We start from the raw sequence: 14124 nt of genomic DNA on the forward strand, positions 1-14124 counted from the left end.
TTAAGTCTACCCAGCTGGTGTCTAGTGAGAAAGAGTAATAGAAAATGTGGAGGTGAAAACCAAATCCATTAAGTGACACACACACACACATATAAACTAATTATACAGGATTATGCAGATTATTCACGTCACACATGTCTTTATGAATATTCACATATAACTTTAAATATTACGTAAACGAGGTCCCGGCAGCATTAACTTCCACCAGTAGCATATATACAGCAACAGTAGCAGCAGCATCTTCACAAGCTACACCGCTAACATTAGCAGCAGCACCTTCACAAAATACACCGCTAACATTAGCAGCAGCACCTTCACAAACTACACCGCTAACATCAACATTAGCAGCAGCACCTTCACAAACTACACCGCTAACATCAACAGCAGGACCTTCACAAACTATACCGCTAACATCAGCAGCAGGACCTTCACAAACTACACCGCTAACATCAACAGTAGCAGCAGCACCTTCACAAACTACACCGCTAACATCAACAGCAGGACCTTCACAAACGATACCGCTAACATCAACAGCAGGACCTTCACAAACTATACCGCTAACATCAGCAGCAGGACCTTCACAAACGATACCGCTAACATCAGCAGCAGGACCTTCACAAACTACACCGCTAACATCAACAGCAGGACCTTCACAAACGATACCGCTAACATCAACAGCAGGACCTTCACAAACTATACCGCTAACATCAGCAGCAGGACCTTCACAAACTACACCGCTAACATCAACAGCAGGACCTTCACAAACGATACCGCTAACATCAACAGCAGGACCTTCACAAACTATACCGCTAACATCAGCAGCAGGACCTTCACAAACTACACCGCTAACATCAGCAGCAGGACCTTCACAAACTACACCGCTAACAGTAGCAGCACCAGCATCAACTCCACCACTAACACAATGGACAGCAGCAGCAGCAGCAGCCTCACCAGCATCGACAACTGAAACGAGAGATCAAGACCTGACCGACTTGAAACACAAAAGGATGGCGCCATTTCTCCACACTCGTATGTCTGGCCGAGCAGTCGGAAGCCTAGCCCGCCCCACTGCTTGTGTGTTACGGAGAGACAGCTTTTTACACTCGTCCTGCCTTGTCTCGTAACTTTGTATATATAATGGACCATACCTTTACGCGTACTAAATACGCAAAGTCGAGATCTGAAGATTACGAATAACATTAATAATGAGGTATATCTTTTTTTTTCCTTCTATATAAGTTACTCCGACTCTTGAGTACATGTCAGTCACTGATTGGATCTAGACTAATTGGATCCAGACTTATTGGTAAAGGATTAGGATTTGCTTTAGCATCGAGTACATACAAGCTTCAGTCATAACGTCGATAACGAACTTCACTGTAAGATACAGGCGCACAGTGAACTCAGCTGTGGTAACAGAAGACATGCCGAAAAACGTTTAAAGAAGAAAAAAATGGGAGTAAAAATGTAGGGAAATATTTGTACAGCATCAGAGAAATGGACGAGTGGAAGCGTCTGGGGTAAACCATGGAAAGCTGTGTAGGTATGTATATTTGCGTGTGTGGACGTATGTATATACATGTGTATGGGGGGGGGGGGGTTGGGCCATTTCTTTCGTCTGTTTCCTTGCGCTACCTCGCAAACGCGGGAGACAGCGACAAAGTATAATAAAATAATAATAAAAAAAAAAAAATATATATATATATATATATATATATATATATATATATATATATATATATATATATATATATATATATATATCCAGGACCTTTTCACGAAGCTTCTGCATCTTCGGACCCACGCTTCACGCAGGATCAGGGTAAGGTGGGCTCCACGGGTAAAAATATCCTTGAAGAGTCTGTATATACTATTCCTATGGGAAAACAGAAGTCTCCCTCAGAGTTTTATATTTTTCCTGAGGATGAAGTGAAGCTGAAGACAGAGGGAGGGAGGGAGGTCTGGTTATGGGGAAGAGGGAAACCATGGAGGGAGGGAGGGAAGGGGTGAAGGGACAGAGAGGGAGGGAATGAGAGAGGGGGGGGCCAAACGCATGCGCGCGGCAACAAGTGTGTAGCGCGACTCCTGGCCCGTCAGTCTGGGCTCAGCCTACCCCCAACACGGAACATCTACCTTCCGCATCGCACGTCCATATACGCCACGAACCATTAATTGTAGATGCAACTCGTAGACTTTCTTGACGTCATAGTTCATTACTTACATTAGCGTTATTTTTCTTCTTCCAAGTGTAAATACGTCAGGAGATAACTGAAAAAAGTGATCGTGGCGATTGTAAAGCGCAAAGTATATATATATTCATCAATCGAAAACCAAGCGGTGTATTTACACTTGGGCCAAGGTAAGTCCCGCTTGCATGTTACACTCGTGTTCATTAGCTTCTTACGATAGGGGTGGAGGAGATAACGCGCGAGACAAGAGTTATGTGGTGTCCAATACTATATCCATGTTATAGTAGAATTAAGGTGGTGTCTCATACCATATCCATGTTATCATGGGTGGGGTGGTACTTATGATATGGTGACACTATGGTGGTACTTATGGTATGGTGACACTATAAGATAACTGCGGTGTGAGGCAGGTAGAGTCGGCATGCTACAACAGGTTTGTGATTCGGTGTGATGTGGTCTCCAGTTCGGCTCTCATAGCAATGATATATTGTGATAATAGTGCGAGGTATTGTAGTGCGATATGATACAGGGTGGTGTAGAGCGAGTGTCACTGTATGGACTGAAATGGAGTCTATTAAACTTAGCGTAATCGCCTAAGACGCAAAGTGACGCGATGGGAAAAAGTTTAGAGTATATGCAAATTACGGCATAAGATTTAACATTGGATAGAGACAGACTGGTTGGAGGGCGAGTCTGAATGGAGAGAACCTGAAGGAGGTTGAGTGTTTGAGATACCTTGGAGTGGACACGGCAGCGAATGGAACCATAGGAGACGAAGTGAGCAATACTGTGGGGTGGGTGAAGGGGATAAGGTCCTCAGTGCTCAGAAGTGTGTGTGTGGAAAGAGGTCAAGTGTCTGTCAGGATAATGATGGGTATGTTTGATGGTATAGTCGTTCCGACGGTGTTGTGTAGATGCTACCAGTTGGGCTTTAGATTAAAGAAATAAGTACGGTAGAGGGTGGTTGGGTTGGAAATGAAATGTTCGAGGAGAATATGTGGTGTGAGGAAGGCTCATCAAGGTGGTAGGAAGAGGAGTGTGGTTGAGAGAGCGGAATAGGGTGTGGCGAAATAAGGTGAAGAACATATGGAGAGGAGGAGTGAGGAGAAGTTGACTAGGAGATCGTACATGTCAGAAGTGGAGGGGACAAGGAGATGGGGCCGGTGTCTAAACATGCAGGCTTGAACGAGATAAGAGTGAATTGGAGCGATGTGGTATACAGGGGGCGACCTGACTGCAGATAGAGGAGGGAGGGATTCTGGTTTCGGTGGATTACACGTGACGGAGAGCGAATGAGTCCATTTCTTCGTCTGGTTCTGGCGCTACCTCACTAACGCAGATGGCGAACATGAAAAGGTGTAATCAAATATGTGTGTGTGTGCGTGTGTGTGTGTGTGTGTGTGTGTGTGTGTGTGTGTGTGTAACCCCACGACACCTTTCATGGGGCTTCTGTAGCTTCAAGGCTGCGCTGCTCCGATCAAAGTCAGTCAGCTATGGACCCCCTCTGCTGCGAGAAGGTTCTCGATATGGCTACGCTCATTTCCGTAATCTATCGATGGTACTGCTTTGTCGGGGGGGTGATTCCCACATTTGCTGCGCCATTAGAAGCAGGCGGAGTCCCAGAGAGAGAGAGAGAGAGAGAGAGAGAGAGAGAGAGAGAGAGAGAGAGAGAGAGAGATTGCTCGAACAGTCAACCACGATCTTCATCAAAGTTACCGAAGTCATGCTTCAATATGCAGTCTGTGTGTGTGTGTGTGTGTGTGTGTTTCTGAATCATCTTGAACACCCGGATAAAATGTTCATGGATCACTCGACGAGTAATTCAAGTTAATTTACTGAGCGTAAGGGCCAACGACCTATGATGAAGGTCATTAGGCCTGCAGAATTGTGGGTTATATAACTCAACGCTGGCAGCCTTAACCAGGGCAGGCTGTGTAGGCTGTGTAGGTATGTATATTTGCGTGTGTGGACGTATGTATGTACATGTGTGTGGGGGTGGGTTGGGCCATTTCTTTCGTCTGTTTCCTTGCGCTACCTCGCAAACGCGGGAGACAGCGACAAAGCAAAAAAAAAAAAAAAAAAAAAAAAAAATATATATATATATATATATATATATATATATATATATATATATATATATATATATATATATATATATATGTGTGTGTGTGTGTGTGTGTAGCGCTGCCTCGCTAACGTGGGAGACAGCGACAAAGTATAATAAATAAAAAAATATATATATATATTTTCCCTGGGGATAGGGGAGAAAGAATACTTCCCACGTATTCCCTGCGTGTCGTAGAAGGCGACTAAAAGAGAAGGGAGCGGGGGGCTGGAGATCCTCCCCTCTCGTTTTTTTTTTTTTTTTTTTTTTTTTTTTTTTTTCCAAAAGAAGGAACAGAGAAGAGGGCCAGGTGAGGATATTCCCTCAAAGGCCCAGTCCTCTGTTCTTAACGCTACCTCGCTATCGCGGGAAATGGCGAATAGTATGAAAAAAAAAAAATGAAAAATAACTCAACGCTGGCAGCCTTAACCAGGGCAGGTTGATGTAGGCTTACGGCGTAAACTATCCCAAATGATCGTAACAAGAACGACCTACTTAGTGAATGGATGAACCCATTTACTTCGACCCTTGACCCTTTTACATCACACGAGATAACACACCACGGCTGGAGTATATCGCTGGAATATATCGCTAAATATATATATATATATATATATATATATATATATATATATATATATATATATATATATATATATATATATATATATATCGACCTAGTGCGCAGTGCGAACACAACGAAGGTTGATCACCGAATCATTACCACAAACATGCGATTCTATAACAGAGGCTCCGAATGCTGCACAAACCAATGACGTGAGGACTCTCACCACAGCGTCACGCATAGTGCCGCTCTGGACGGACGTCTGAAAGACGAGAGGAAATCAAGTGGGAGGAAAATCGTAGCGTAATTGCTCGTGGCTAAATGTTTCTTCCTAAATTATTACCGCCACTCCAATTTGGTAATGGCGCGAGGTAGTTTAATTTGCCAATTAGAGCAATGAAACGTGTTTAACACACACACACATTATATATATATATATATATATATATATATATATATATATATATATATATATATATATATATAAAGGTGTCACCGGAATCCACCTACATGAGGATATACCGCGAGTGAAAAGTCACCTTTGGCAAGGCCTTATCACTGGGAGCACAGTCTCTCGACCGACCTTATCATTCTAAAAGGAGTCCACATTTCCCAGACTAATCTTAAGGTAACCATAACACGCCTCTTAAAAGAAGCTCCTGCAGCTTCGGAGATGCGCTCCACTTCGGAGCACCAGGGTAATAGTGAGCAAACGTAAGGACTTCGATGACGGTGTGCGTCATCTCATCTGTTGACGATGGTACAGCTTTGTCGATGATGATGACACCCCCCTACCCCTGGAGTACTCTCGACCACCCCTCCTCCCTCCCCTGGAGTACTCTCGCACGTACTACCCTCGCCGTCAGAGAGCGGATAGGAGGAGACACTCGTCCTAAGTCGTTCCGGCCAGAAAGGAATGATACGAAACAGCTTTATGAATACAGAGTAAGAAACGTCTATCAATTATACGTGCGCTGATTCTATGTTATTGGTGGCTTTTAAGATGATTGACCTTACGAGAAGGTCATTCACCTGGTGCATACACGGGCCGCCCAGGCTCAAGGGTAAAGGTTCGAGTCCTGGTTGCGGCAGTCGGTCCACAGTCGACCCAGCTGTTCCGCCACTCCTAGGAGTTGGTCGATAAAATGGAATGCAACTGCATGTTTACCAAATGGCGTCCTAGCTTCGTCTCTTCGATGTATATCAACTGTGTCTCCCCTGATGATGTGATTATTACACGAAAGTGCACTTGGGAATTTGTGTTTCATTTTCCACGTGGATTCACAGGAATATATATATATATATATATATATATATATATATATATATATATATATATATATATATATATATATATATAGCGAGAGAGAGAGAGAGAGAGAGAGAGAGAGAGAGAGAGAGAGAGAGAGAGAGAGAGAGAGAGAGAGAGAGAGAGAGTCGCTCGAAATATATTATATGTCATGCTAAAAACATTCTTGAAAAACATTACTAATTACGACACACTAACGAGACTGGAAAAAAAAAAAAAGGCGAGCCAATGACAGCTACTGCGGAAAAAGAAGATATCGTACAAACAGACAAGTTCACGTACCTAACTCACGCAAGATAACAAATTTCCAAAGTTAACCTAAGGAGCAGTTTTTCAGACAATGCTAAACACATACCCGGTCTTATTCATGACCCTGTTATAGGATAAAGATCTTTATCAACCCTACGTATATTTTCAGCGTTAATGAATACTTAGAGAGAGAGGCTCACACGAAATATTAGATCAGTGTTGGTGTATTATCGTTATTTCGAAATCGTGTGTGTATGTGGCTTTGGGTACGCGAGAGTTATGATAACCCTTTTGAGTTGCTCGTTATCGTACAATTAATAACCTTGAATTATTGACCTCTAGACTTTGATAACCATTAAATTATTGACATTTATGATTTTTTTGAGGGTTTGGGGATCATTATCATCATCCGCCGGGGTTATTACTACTGAGTGGTAAGGTACCACATCGACCAATTGATAACCGTAAACACCTTCCCCCAGCAGGTATGATTCGAAGGTGAAGCTCTCGCTGTTTATGGCACCTCGTTGACCATTGTATTAATGACCTCCAGACGATTATAACCGTTAGATTATTGACCACCTGCAGACGATGACAGCCGTTAGATTATTGACCACCTGCAGACGATGAGAGCCGTTAGATTATTGACCTCCAGACGATGAGAGCCGTTAGATTATTGACCACCTCCAAACGATGAGAGCCGTTAGATTATTGACCTCCAGACGATGAGAGCCGTTAGATTATTGACCACCTGCAGACGATTATAGCCGTTAGATTATTGACCACCTGCAGACGATGACAGCCGTTAGGTTATTGACCTCCAGACGATGAGAGCCGTTAGATTATTGACCACCTGCAGACGATGAGAGCCGTTAGATTATTGACCTCCAGACGATGACAGCCGTTAGATTATTGACCTCCAGACGATGACAGCCGTTAGACTATTGACCTCCAGACGATGAGAACCGTTAAATTATTGACCTCCAGACGATGCTAGCCTTTAAATTAATGACCTTTATAAGACAGCCATTAAATTAATGACCTTTAGACGATGACAGCCTTTAGGTTTATGACCTCAAGACAATGCTAGCCTTTAAATTAATGACGATGGATAGCCGTTTAAGTTAATGAGTAAATGATGACAGCCATTGAATTAATGACCCCTTGACGATGATTGCCATTGAATTGATGACCCCTAGAGACGATAGCCATTAAAGTAATGACCTGTAGACGAGGACACCCATTAATTTAATGACCCCTTGACGATGCCAGCCATTACATTAATGGCCATAGACGATGACAACCATTAATGACCTCTACACGGTAATAACCCATTGAATTATTGACTCCTACGCGATGAAAAGCATTAGAGCAAACAAAAAGTTTTGATCTTCATTTTCCTCGTAACAGAACATGGGTTCCCCATTGATACTTTGGTTGGTTAAATCTAATGAATACTCGATTTCTTAATTGCTCTCCGTACGTATAAATTCTTAATATTTTTCCCATTGGCGTAAGTCCTTTCCTTATTCCTTACTTGAACGATACGCATTGCAAAAGACAATCTTTTTTTTCGTATTGTTTCCACTAACAGTAGCCTAATTTAACCCCGCGTACCGTAAACTAAATCATTTGACAAAGAAGATAATAAACTCGAAATCGCCCACCGGCATTCGTCCTTTCCTGCCAATTTAGTGAACATGTATTGCAACTGGTTCAACAATGTCTCTCTCTCTCTCTCTCTCTCTCTCTCTCTCTCTGGTCACACAGGGGAAAAACAAAAGTTTTGTTGTGTGTGCAAGCCAGACACACACACACACACACACACACACACACACGCGTGCATGCAAAGCAATTATTCACTACAGTTTCGTTAACTTTACTGAAGCATTTACGTAGGGGTGATCCATGAAATGACGTCGAACGTCTGCCAATATGTACATACACAAGCACTGTGAACTGCTTGTTTCATAAAAGAACTTGTTGAAACAAGTAATATTGTTTCATATATATCCAGATGGCGCAGGAGTGCTAACTTATACACGTGGTGACGTAATGTAGCGCAGGAGTGCTAACTTATACACGTGGTGACGTAATGTAGCGCAGGAGTGCTAACTTATACACGTGGTGACGTAATGTAGCGCAGGAGTGCTAACTTATACACGTGGTGACGTAATGTAGCGCAGGAGTGCTAACTTATACACGTGGTGACGTAATGTAGCGCAGGAGTGCTAACTTATACACGTGGTGACGTAATGTAGCGCAGGAGTGCTAACTTATACACGTGGTGACGTAATGTAGCGCAGGAGTGCTAACTTATACACGTGGTGACGTAATGTAGCGCAGGAGTGCTAACTTATACACGTGGTGACGTAATGTAGCGCAGGAGTGCTAACTTATACACGTGGTGACGTAATGTAGCGCAGGAGTGCTAACTTATACACGTGGTGACGTAATGTAGCGCAGGAGTGCTAACTTATACACGTGGTGACGTAATGTAGCGCAGGAGTGCTAACTTATACACGTGGTGACGTAATGTAGCGCAGGAGTGCTAACTTATACACGTGGTGACGTAATGTAGCGCAGGAGTGCTAACTTATACACGTGGTGACGTAATGTAGCGCAGGAGTGCTAACTTATACACGTGGTGACGTAATGTAGCGCAGGAGTGCTAACTTATACACGTGGTGACGTAATGTAGCGCAGGAGTGCTAACTTATACACGTGGTGACGTAATGTAGCGCAGGAGTGCTAACTTATACACGTGGTGACGTAATGTAGCGCAGGAGTGCTAACTTATACACGTGGTGACGTAATGTAGCGCAGGAGTGCTAACTTATACACGTGGTGACGTAATGTAGCGCAGGAGTGCTAACTTATACACGTGGTGACGTAATGTAGCGCAGGAGTGCTAACTTATACACGTGGTGACGTAATGTAGCGCAGGAGTGCTAACTTATACACGTGGTGACGTAATGTAGCGCAGGAGTGCTAACTTATACACGTGGTGACGTAATGTAGCGCAGGAGTGCTAACTTATACACGTGGTGACGTAATGTAGCGCAGGAGTGCTAACTTATACACGTGGTGACGTAATGTAGCGCAGGAGTGCTAACTTATACACGTGGTGACGTAATGTAGCGCAGGAGTGCTAACTTATACACGTGGTGACGTAATGTAGCGCAGGAGTGCTAACTTATACACGTGGTGACGTAATGTAGCGCAGGAGTGCTAACTTATACACGTGGTGACGTAATGTAGCGCAGGAGTGCTAACTTATACACGTGGTGACGTAATGTAGCGCAGGAGTGCTAACTTATACACGTGGTGACGTAATGTAGCGCAGGAGTGCTAACTTATACACGTGGTGACGTAATGTAGCGCAGGAGTGCTAACTTATACACGTGGTGACGTAATGTAGCGCAGGAGTGCTAACTTATACACGTGGTGACGTAATGTAGCGCAGGAGTGCTAACTTATACACGTGGTGACGTAATGTAGCGCAGGAGTGCTAACTTATACACGTGGTGACGTAATGTAGCGCAGGAGTGCTAACTTATACACGTGGTGACGTAATGTAGCGCAGGAGTGCTAACTTATACACGTGGTGACGTAATGTAGCGCAGGAGTGCTAACTTATACACGTGGTGACGTAATGTAGCGCAGGAGTGCTAACTTATACACGTGGTGACGTAATGTAGCGCAGGAGTGCTAACTTATACACGTGGTGACGTAATGTAGCGCAGGAGTGCTAACTTATACACGTGGTGACGTAATGTAGCGCAGGAGTGCTAACTTATACACGTGGTGACGTAATGTAGCGCAGGAGTGCTAACTTATACACGTGGTGACGTAATGTAGCGCAGGAGTGCTAACTTATACACGTGGTGACGTAATGTAGCGCAGGAGTGCTAACTTATACACGTGGTGACGTAATGTAGCGCAGGAGTGCTAACTTATACACGTGGTGACGTAATGTAGCGCAGGAGTGCTAACTTATACACGTGGTGACGTAATGTAGCGCAGGAGTGCTAACTTATACACGTGGTGACGTAATGTAGCGCAGGAGTGCTAACTTATACACGTGGTGACGTAATGTAGCGCAGGAGTGCTAACTTATACACGTGGTGACGTAATGTAGCGCAGGAGTGCTAACTTATACACGTGGTGACGTAATGTAGCGCAGGAGTGCTAACTTATACACGTGGTGACGTAATGTAGCGCAGGAGTGCTAACTTATACACGTGGTGACGTAATGTAGCGCAGGAGTGCTAACTTATACACGTGGTGACGTAATGTAGCGCAGGAGTGCTAACTTATACACGTGGTGACGTAATGTAGCGCAGGAGTGCTAACTTATACACGTGGTGACGTAATGTAGCGCAGGAGTGCTAACTTATACACGTGGTGACGTAATGTAGCGCAGGAGTGCTAACTTATACACGTGGTGACGTAATGTAGCGCAGGAGTGCTAACTTATACACGTGGTGACGTAATGTAGCGCAGGAGTGCTAACTTATACACGTGGTGACGTAATGTAGCGCAGGAGTGCTAACTTATACACGTGGTGACGTAATGTAGCGCAGGAGTGCTAACTTATACACGTGGTGACGTAATGTAGCGCAGGAGTGCTAACTTATACACGTGGTGACGTAATGTAGCGCAGGAGTGCTAACTTATACACGTGGTGACGTAATGTAGCGCAGGAGTGCTAACTTATACACGTGGTGACGTAATGTAGCGCAGGAGTGCTAACTTATACACGTGGTGACGTAATGTAGCGCAGGAGTGCTAACTTATACACGTGGTGACGTAATGTAGCGCAGGAGTGCTAACTTATACACGTGGTGACGTAATGTAGCGCAGGAGTGCTAACTTATACACGTGGTGACGTAATGTAGCGCAGGAGTGCTAACTTATACACGTGGTGACGTAATGTAGCGCAGGAGTGCTAACTTATACACGTGGTGACGTAATGTAGCGCAGGAGTGCTAACTTATACACGTGGTGACGTAATGTAGCGCAGGAGTGCTAACTTATACACGTGGTGACGTAATGTAGCGCAGGAGTGCTAACTTATACACGTGGTGACGTAATGTAGCGCAGGAGTGCTAACTTATACACGTGGTGACGTAATGTAGCGCAGGAGTGCTAACTTATACACGTGGTGACGTAATGTAGCGCAGGAGTGCTAACTTATACACGTGGTGACGTAATGTAGCGCAGGAGTGCTAACTTATACACGTGGTGACGTAATGTAGCGCAGGAGTGCTAACTTATACACGTGGTGACGTAATGTAGCGCAGGAGTGCTAACTTATACACGTGGTGACGTAATGTAGCGCAGGAGTGCTAACTTATACACGTGGTGACGTAATGTAGCGCAGGAGTGCTAACTTATACACGTGGTGACGTAATGTAGCGCAGGAGTGCTAACTTATACACGTGGTGACGTAATGTAGCGCAGGAGTGCTAACTTATACACGTGGTGACGTAATGTAGCGCAGGAGTGCTAACTTATACACGTGGTGACGTAATGTAGCGCAGGAGTGCTAACTTATACACGTGGTGACGTAATGTAGCGCAGGAGTGCTAACTTATACACGTGGTGACGTAATGTAGCGCAGGAGTGCTAACTTATACACGTGGTGACGTAATGTAGCGCAGGAGTGCTAACTTATACACGTGGTGACGTAATGTAGCGCAGGAGTGCTAACTTATACACGTGGTGACGTAATGTAGCGCAGGAGTGCTAACTTATACACGTGGTGACGTAATGTAGCGCAGGAGTGCTAACTTATACACGTGGTGACGTAATGTAGCGCAGGAGTGCTAACTTATACACGTGGTGACGTAATGTAGCGCAGGAGTGCTAACTTATACACGTGGTGACGTAATGTAGCGCAGGAGTGCTAACTTATACACGTGGTGACGTAATGTAGCGCAGGAGTGCTAACTTATACACGTGGTGACGTAATGTAGCGCAGGAGTGCTAACTTATACACGTGGTGACGTAATGTAGCGCAGGAGTGCTAACTTATACACGTGGTGACGTAATGTAGCGCAGGAGTGCTAACTTATACACGTGGTGACGTAATGTAGCGCAGGAGTGCTAACTTATACACGTGGTGACGTAATGTAGCGCAGGAGTGCTAACTTATACACGTGGTGACGTAATGTAGCGCAGGAGTGCTAACTTATACACGTGGTGACGTAATGTAGCGCAGGAGTGCTAACTTATACACGTGGTGACGTAATGTAGCGCAGGAGTGCTAACTTATACACGTGGTGACGTAATGTAGCGCAGGAGTGCTAACTTATACACGTGGTGACGTAATGTAGCGCAGGAGTGCTAACTTATACACGTGGTGACGTAATGTAGCGCAGGAGTGCTAACTTATACACGTGGTGACGTAATGTAGCGCAGGAGTGCTAACTTATACACGTGGTGACGTAATGTAGCGCAGGAGTGCTAACTTATACACGTGGTGACGTAATGTAGCGCAGGAGTGCTAACTTATACACGTGGTGACGTAATGTAGCGCAGGAGTGCTAACTTATACACGTGGTGACGTAATGTAGCGCAGGAGTGCTAACTTATACACGTGGTGACGTAATGTAGCGCAGGAGTGCTAACTTATACACGTGGTGACGTAATGTAGCGCAGGAGTGCTAACTTATACACGTGGTGACGTAATGTAGCGCAGGAGTGCTAACTTATACACGTGGTGACGTAATGTAGCGCAGGAGTGCTAACTTATACACGTGGTGACGTAATGTAGCGCAGGAGTGCTAACTTATACACGTGGTGACGTAATGTAGCGCAGGAGTGCTAACTTATACACGTGGTGACGTAATGTAGCGCAGGAGTGCTAACTTATACACGTGGTGACGTAATGTAGCGCAGGAGTGCTAACTTATACACGTGGTGACGTAATGTAGCGCAGGAGTGCTAACTTATACACGTGGTGACGTAATGTAGCGCAGGAGTGCTAACTTATACACGTGGTGACGTAATGTAGCGCAGGAGTGCTAACTTATACACGTGGTGACGTAATGTAGCGCAGGAGTGCTAACTTAGGTGGTGACGTAATGTAGCGCAGGAGTGCTAACTTAGGTGGTGAGGTAATGTAGTTCAGGAGTGCTAACTTATACCCGTGGTGACGTAATGTAGCGCAGGAGTGCTAACTTATACACGTGGTGACGTAATGTAGTGCAGGAGTGCTAACTTATACACGTGGTGACGTAATGTAGCGCAGGAGTGCTAACTTAGGTGGTGACGTAATGTAGCGCAGGAGTGCTAACTTATACACGTGGTGACGTAATGTAGCGCAGGAGTGCTAACTTAAGACAGGTGTTAGGTAACGTAGCGTAGGACGTACGACAGACACAGAGAAATAAAACAAGAAAAGCAAGATAGGAAGGCACAGGTAAACACTGTGGTCGGGTACACTGCCTCACCCCTTCCTTCCTTCCTTCCTTCCTTCCCTCCTCACGTGAGCTCCCTGCATCACTCCCTCACACGAGCAATCACGTAGTTAAGACCATTCGTCAATGATGTGAACAAGTGATACCGCAGGCAGTGCTGGAGATGAAGGCTTCCTCAGGTTGAAGACCATCCATCGCTCAGATCTCTCTCTCTCTCTCTCTCTCTCTCTCTCTCTCTCTCTCTCTCTCTCCCCCCTCCGTTGCTGCTGTAGCTTATGGTA

At 44.7% G+C, this 14124-nt stretch overlaps 1 protein-coding gene across 1 annotated transcript in view; it reads left to right on the forward strand.

The window, feature by feature from the left end:
• The first annotated feature begins 2114 nt into the window (after nucleotides 1-2114).
• LOC139752116 (GTP-binding protein Rhes) overlaps nucleotides 2115-14124 on the forward strand; it is a 59041-nt gene continuing 47031 nt past the window's right edge. The window contains exon 1 of the mRNA XM_071668027.1: nucleotides 2115-2359. The gene's annotated coding sequence lies outside the window, so the exon portion shown is untranslated. The remainder of the gene's footprint in view (nucleotides 2360-14124) is intronic.

This window comes from Panulirus ornatus, chromosome 12 (assembly GCF_036320965.1).
Source record: "Panulirus ornatus isolate Po-2019 chromosome 12, ASM3632096v1, whole genome shotgun sequence".
In the NCBI taxonomy this organism is placed as follows: Eukaryota; Metazoa; Arthropoda; class Malacostraca; order Decapoda; family Palinuridae; genus Panulirus; species Panulirus ornatus.